This window comes from Cornus florida, unplaced genomic scaffold, assembly GCF_030987335.1.
Source record: "Cornus florida cultivar Cherokee Brave unplaced genomic scaffold, ASM3098733v1 CherokeeBrave_3.0.0_Hap2_Chr08, whole genome shotgun sequence".
NCBI lineage: Eukaryota > Viridiplantae > Streptophyta > Magnoliopsida > Cornales > Cornaceae > Cornus > Cornus florida.
In genome coordinates this window covers 12,229,828-12,237,818 of record NW_026775578.1, presented here as the reverse complement: position 1 = coordinate 12,237,818, position 7,991 = coordinate 12,229,828, and positions in this window count along the sequence as shown.

Sequence of the window (7,991 nt, the reverse complement as noted above, 5' to 3'; positions counted from 1 at the left end):
AGGATTAGGATTAGGGCTCTGTCTCTACACATACAGGGAATAGGGTTTAGTTAAGTCTATATATATATAGAATAGTACGTCAACTTAGGGTTTTGAGAATACACAACCCCTATTCACGTACCAAAGATACAAAGATACAGAGATTTGTGAGAGAACTGAGTGAGAGAAAATAGAACAAGGCTTAGGAGGAGAACTGAGAGGACCAAGGGAGAGTTATGGTGGATTAAACCAAAACCATTGGAGGCTTGAAGGTGGTCAGTGTTTGCCGGAAATTAGGAAGACGGCGACAAAGTTTTGAGACCAAAACTGCAAGCAAGTTCTTTTACTTTCTCCTTCCTTTTGGCTCGTATTCTGTGCACCTAGGTAGTCTCTAGGGTTAAATAAATCATAAACTGGAACTTACGTGTTTATTGTATGATTTATTGATGCTCTGTTTGTGTTATAATCGAATCTATTACAAATTCGTGCTTGATTGTTTCAAGTTTTGTTTCTTAAAGCATGTTAATCCGGTTGTAATTTTAGTTATTATACTTACTTGCAATTACTGTAAATAAGTCATAGGGTGTTTCTAGGATTACATAAGGTTCCTAGATTAGTTTTAAAAACCAAACAGAAAGGTTGCAACTGGCCGGAATAGGAGCAGAGGTCAGAAACGAAGCTGGAACGGAGAGAAGGCTCACAGGGGGGAAGAGAGCCGGCTCTGGAATGCCAAGAGATGGCTCCCACCTGTTAAGAGCCGGCTCCAAGGTTATATGGAGCCGGCTCTAGGCTGATTAGAGCCTGCTCTAATTTTTCCAAGAGCAGGCTCTTCCTAATTTGATGCATACTGTAATCCTTCAGCTACTGTTTGGGCACTTGGGGTTCCTGAACAGTTTTAAAACTTTAATGGGGTTTTCAATAAGTGATTTAACATGTAATCAAGGTCTTGAATTTCATAAAATACCCCCTTTGTTTTAATAGAATTAACAGTGCGCTAATTAACGACCTTACATGCGGTTAACGGCTGGAAGGAAATTTATTGTCTAGTTTTAATTTGACAATTGAAGGTGCTATAACATGATTCTAAATTAAGTTTTAAATGCACGGTGAAGTCTTTTAATTAACAAATTAGACTTGCGACATAGTGCATGGCTCTGTGCTAAAAGATAAAACAGAAGACAAGTATACAACTTAGTACGCTGTTACCGAATGGAAAGAACTAAATTGCTTAAATTAATTTAGCAATTTATTGGACTATAATATGATTATAGAATTTATTTTGAATGCATAAAAGAGTCATTGATATGTTAGATTTGATCTATGCATGCTTTGGATGCTAGTTGTTGAACTATTAAACCGTTTCCTGTAATTACAAGGTTTAACTCTTGAATTTAAATTGCTAAAACTTTAAACACTTTTCTGCAATGATTTGGATATTGGTTTTGGACTGTAAATTACTAGCTTATTATTTATGTATTGTAGTTTACATGGATATGGAGGATTGTATGCACCGGTATGGGACGGTGACATACTAGGGATGGTTTAGCTCAAAACGCTTAAACCTAACCTATCGGATTAAAGGAATGGATTGTAAAATATTAAATCCTAACTGTGAATAAGTCAGATCAACTGTGACTAAGTTGAATGGCTTCCTGGATTAATTGGTTGTAGTTAAGTCATATCAACTGAATAAGTTGAGTGACTAACTAGGTTGTATATTGTATGTCAGCTCAATCAATAATTAAATGACATACCCTGGTTTTGGACGGACTTTAGATATATGTTTATAGTACCATGAGATGAGCTTGAGTCTCAGACTCGTTGGTTCGGGTGCGTATATGCAGTGGATGCGTAGCTGGCTATAATAGGTTGAGGTGTACCCTGTTAGGTCTAGGTACTCATGCCCACCCTTGGGTGCATTTTCGCATGTTGCCTTCTATTCAGGTTGAGACCCCTATTATAGTCCAGTGAATGTCCCTTAGTGTAGATATATGTATATGTATGGACTAGATAGATATTGTGAGGTATCTACGGTGTATCTGCGTATCGGGTCACCGTATGGATTGCAGTTAGATTAGAACTTACTTGTACGTCTGACCTACTCTTCTATTATTCTTTTCAGGTACAAGACTGTTCCAACCTTAGGGATTGATCGTGCTTGTCAAAGACAATCTCATATTCATTTGTTTACGTAGGACTTCTCTCGATGATTCTAGCTTAATTTATTTTCAGTTTCCAGTTCAGTCGAGATTTTCTTTAGGGGTCCACTAGTTGGATTCCCAAGTTGTAACCTTGAAGGTTTTGGAGGATTGGATTATTATTAATTATCGTTTGGAGGATTTTATGTTACTTTTGATTTCTTTATTTAAATTCTTAAATTTGTCATCTATGTTCGATTTAAAATACTTTAATTGTTTGATATTTCCTCGGGTTTGGGCCTGGGCCTGATTAACCCGCGTCTCAGATTCGAGGGTTATCACATTTTGGGCCCAGCTAGCTCAACCACACTAGGGCAATCTCCCTAATTCCTTCTAGCCTATATTAACCCTCCAGCCCTTTGGTACCTCCACGGCGACCGGGTTTTCATAAAACTATTTCATCAAAACACTTTCCCGAAATTCCCCATTTTCATGCCCAATGCTAATGCATGGAAGCATCAATGTCATGTCCACATTACAATTCCACATCTAGCTCAAATTAACTGGCAAAGTATAACTCACAAGAATTTGCAAAGAAATTATAACATGCTTACATACAATAAAAGTCTAGATTATTAGACATATAAGGAATTCAACACATAGACATACTCTTCACATAAAACATTTAATACCCACAATTACACAATTAGCATATACACATATCAACTAAACAATTAGCTAGATGCTACCCAAATTAAGCATGTTAAATAACCATTTATAAGGAGTTAACTCACAAAAGTACAAGAACTTCATGGATTAAGGACCCCTACATTGATTTGGTGCAAAACCCTCAAATGGGTCAAGAAATTCAAAATCTCTAGGGAGGCTCAAAGCTGAAATTGGTGGTACTCACATGTAGAGCTCGTTGTGCTCTCCGTTTTGCCTCAAATGACACTCCAAAATTCCAAGTATTGAGAGAGTTATCAAGCTTCAAAGATTGTTTCCAAAAAGAGAGGAAAAATGGAAGAAAAATGAGAGAAAGGAAGAACCAGCGGGGAGAGAAAAAAATGAGAGACCAAAATGGTCTCTAAGCCACATATATGAGTTAGTGGTGGGTCCCACCACTTTTGAAAAACCTTTTTCATTTAATTTTCTACCACAATTAACACTTATGTGTACACCATCATATAATTACCATATGAAACACATAAATAAAATTTATAGGATGCAAATAAACCTAACAAAAATCCTATACGCAAACACAAAAAAGATGAAAATGCCCTCGCGGTGACAAAATTCCAGAAAAATGAAAAATGCTGAAAATCGGAAACATCACAATCTCCCCAACTTAAAAGGATTTCGTCCCCGAAATCAAGCCATACCTGGGGATGGAAACAACTCTGGGTACCTGGAGCGAACCTGCTGATCAAGTTCCCAAGTAGCCTCATCGACTCCATGGTGTCTTCAAAGAACTTTCACTAACTGTACTGTTTTGCCCTTTAACACCTTTTGTTGTGTTTCAAGGATCTGTACTGGTCCTTCTTCATAGGTGACATCCTCATCAATGTCCACGTCAATCCAATCCAAAACATGAGATGGAACGGGTTCATACTTCCGCCGCATCGACACATGAAAAACATTGTGAACCTTGTCCATCTGTGGTGGCAAAGCAAGTCTGTAGGCAACTCCTCCTACACGGTCCAAAATCTCAAACGGTCCAATGAATCGTGGCGACAATTTGCCACTCTTCCCAAACCTCACCAAACCCTTCCGTGGAGAAACCCGCAGAAAGACATGGTCTCCTACATCAAAAGATAGCGGTCGTCTCTGCCTATTTGCATAGTTCTTTTGTCGGTTCTGAGCTGTGAGCAATCTATGTCTAATCAATTTAATTTTCTCGATAGTCCCGAGTACCATGTCGGGTCCTAAGGTGGCTGTCTCACCTACCTCAGTCCAACAAACTGGAGATCTACAGGGTCTCCCATATAATGCCTCAAAATGAGCCATCTCAATGCTCGCCTGATAACTGTTATTGTATGCAAACTCAATAAGTGGTAGATGATCTTCCCAACTACCAACCAAGTCAAGCACACATGCCCGAAGCATATACTCCAAGATCTAGATAGTACGCTCCGACTGGCCGTCTGTCTGTGGATGGAATGTCGTACTAAGATGCAACGCTGAACCAAACGCTACTTGAAGTCCTTCCCAAAATTTTGAAGTGAACTTGGCGTCCCTATCTAAAACAATGGTTACTGGAACTCCATGTAACCTTACAATCTCCTTCACGTAAAGATTACTAAGTGCCTCTACATCATCTGTTGCCTTAACAGGCAAAAAGTGAGTTATCTTGGTCAGTCTATCAAAGATGACCCATACGGCCTCGTTGCCTTTCCGTGATCTTGGAAGGCCTGTCACAAAATCCATAGCAATTTGCTCCCATTTCCATTGTGCTACAGGCAATGGTTGCAACAATCCAGCCGGTTTCTGATGCTCGGCCTTCACCTGTTAACAGGTAAGGCATCTAGCCACAAACTGTGCAACATCCTTCTTCATCCCGTTCCACTAATACTGACGCCTTAAATTGTGATACATCTTATTACCACCTGGATGAACTGCAAAGTGCGAAGTGTGAAACTCCCGTAAGACGTCCTACCGACAAGCTGTGGGAACCACCAACAAACCCTTGAACCATAGACCATCATCTGCATGTAAGGTCCAATCTTTCACTGTCTCACCACTTGAGATTAAAACGTAGATGGCATCTAAATCCGAGTCATGTCTCTGTGACTCAATCACTCTTACAACAAGAGTAGGCTGAGCCACAAGACTAAACAAGAACGCCGATTCACCACAAACATCATCGTCAACATAATACAATCCCATCTCCGCCAAATCATTAAGCATCTTCCATTTCCGAATAGCTAATCCGGCTAAAGTTCCACGAGATTTCCGGCTTAAGGCATCTGCTACCACATTTGCCTTGCCCGGATGGTACTGCAAATCAAAATTATAATCTTCCAAAAATTCAACCCATCACCTCGGTCTGTTATTCAAGTCTTTTTGGGAGAAAAGGTACTTGAGGCTCTTGTAATCCGAGAATACCTCGAATCTCTCACCATACAAATAGTGTCTCTAACATTTCAAGGCAAATACTACTGCCGCTAACTCCAAATCATGAGTAGGATAGTTGTACTCATGAGTCTTTAACTGTCGAGACCCATAAGCCACTACTCTATTATCCTGCATCAACACACATCCCAACCCATCCCGTGAAGCATCATAATAGATCACATAACCCAAGCCACGCTCAGGTATCACCAACACCGGGGCTGTAGTCAATCTTGTCTTCAACTCTTGAAAAGATGTCTCATAGGCTTCATTGCATACAAATTTGATCCCTTTCCGGGTCAAACGGGTCATAGACACTGCCAAACGGGAGAAATCTTTCATAAATCTCCGACAGTAACCCGCTAGACCAAGGAAACTACGGATCTCAAACACATTCTTGGGTTGCTCCCAATTCAAAACTGCCTCAACCTTTGATGGATCAACTGACACTCCTCCTTTCAAAACAACGTGCCCCAAAAACTTCACCTATTGTAGCCAAAATTCACACTTCTCGTATTTGGCATACAATCGGTGTTCCCGTAAAATCTGTAACACAATGTTCAAATGAATCTCGTGCTCCTCCCGAGTCCGTGAGTACACAAGAATGTCATCCACGAAAACTACCACAAACTGGTCCAAGTAATCGTGAAAGACGCAGTTCATCAAGTCCATGAATGTTGCTGGCGTATTAGTCAAGCCAAAAGGCATAACAAAGAATTCATAGTGTTCATACCGTGTACGAAACACTGTCTTTGGGATATCCTCATCCCTAACCCGCAACTGATAATAGCCAGACCTCAAGTCAATCTTCGAGAAATAACTGGCTCCCCTCAACTAGTCAAATAAATCATCTATCCTTGGCAAAGGATACTTGTTCTTGATGGTGGCATGATTCAACTTCTAGTAATCAATGCACAACCTTAAAGAACCATCTTTCTTCTTAACGAATAAGACCGGTGCGCCCCACGGCGACACGCTCGGTCGGATGAAACCTTTCATCCTCAAATCATTAAGCTGCTTCTTCAACTCTTCCAACTCAACTGGTGCCATACGATACGGTGCCATAGAAATCGGCACGTTACCGGGCATCAAGTCAATAGTAAACTCCACTTCTCGGTGTGAAGGCAACTCTGTCAAATCCTCTGGAAACACATCCAGAAAATCATGAACTACCTCCGGATAGCCTTCTCCCACAACATCATCTTCTTCGGCTAGAAGACTAGCCAAGAAATAATCTCCACGACTTTGTTCTCGAATTCCATACAATGATGAAGACTGGGAATCACTCCGATCTCCCATGAAAAAGAAACAATCTCCCTTATGAGTGCAAACTGTAACTCTACCTCTGAAACAATCAATCATGGCATGAAAGAAAGTTAACCAATCCATCCCGAGAATGACATCAAAACTAGTCATCTCCAGGAGGATAAGGTCAAACACGAAAGTCCGCCCGGCTATCACAATAGAACAATCCCTCATAACTCGGCTCAAAGACACTGAAACCCCAACTGGCGTATCAACACACAATGTTTGATCCATGGAACTGACCTCTAACCCTGTTGCAAGTGCAAATGATGATGATATGAAGGAATAAGATGCACCAGAGTCAAAGAGAATGCGAGCCCAAGAACCAAACACTGGAAAGATACCTCAGAGAACTGATGGTCCATAAGAAGCATCAGCCGGTGCGAGTGCAAAGACACAGCCCTGTGGTGCTTGTGCCTGAGAACTGCGACCCTGAACACCGGACTGCTGTGCTAGCATGGTAGGAGCATCCCTCCTAAAGGATCGTGAACCCTGAGAAAACATAGCAGGCTATGGTGGTGGCGGCGGTCTGAAATCGGACTGATCTGTAGTCGATTGTGACAGCCTCTATCATGACCTTCTGCCACAACCAGTACTTGTTCCCTGACTAGGACAATCTTGAATCAAGTGACCCTACTGGCCACACCCATAACAAACCCTTGGAGCTGAAGAAACTGAAGATGATCTCATGGGATAACTGGACTTGTAATGCCTAGGCTGCTGACCCTGAAAACAAACAATTCCACTCCTGTCAGACCCAGCTGGTAAAGGGGTGGTAGGAGCAGATCGTGCGGACTGCTGCCCCTGAAACTGAAACGAACCACCCTTGTTTTTCTTCCAAGAAGATCCTTCTGAAGATGGCCCTGTACCTCTCTTTTGCTTCCATTATTCCCTCCTTGCATCCTTATCTTTGATATCAACCTCAAGCATCAAAGCTCTTTCTACTGCTTCAGAATAAACCTTGATGAACTGAGCCATTATCAACGGCCTCATTCTGTCATGAAGGCCAGAAACAAACTTCCGAGTCTTGTCAACTTCATCTCTCACCATTTTTGGAGCAAAGCGAGAAAGTGAAGTGAATTTGTTCTCAAATTCCGCCACTGACATGTTGCCTTGGATAAGGCCAAGAAACTGGTCTTTTAACTCCCATCTTTTAGAAATCAAAAAATATTTTTCGTAAAATAGTTCCTTGAACTTATCCCAACTCATTTCCTCCACCTTATGCCGATTCGTAACCGTCTTCCACCAGAGCTTAGCGTCCTTGGCAAACTTGTAAGTTGCTAGGATGATCTTCAAATGATCCTCTGTCACATCCATTGAGGTCAACTGAGTTTCAACTTGGTCCATGCAGTCGTCTGCTACCATTGGATCCGCACCGCCCTCAAACATAACCGGCATCAGCTGAGAAAACCCCTTAATGATCTTAAGATGCTTCAGAGCTGGCATCTCCTCAACTTG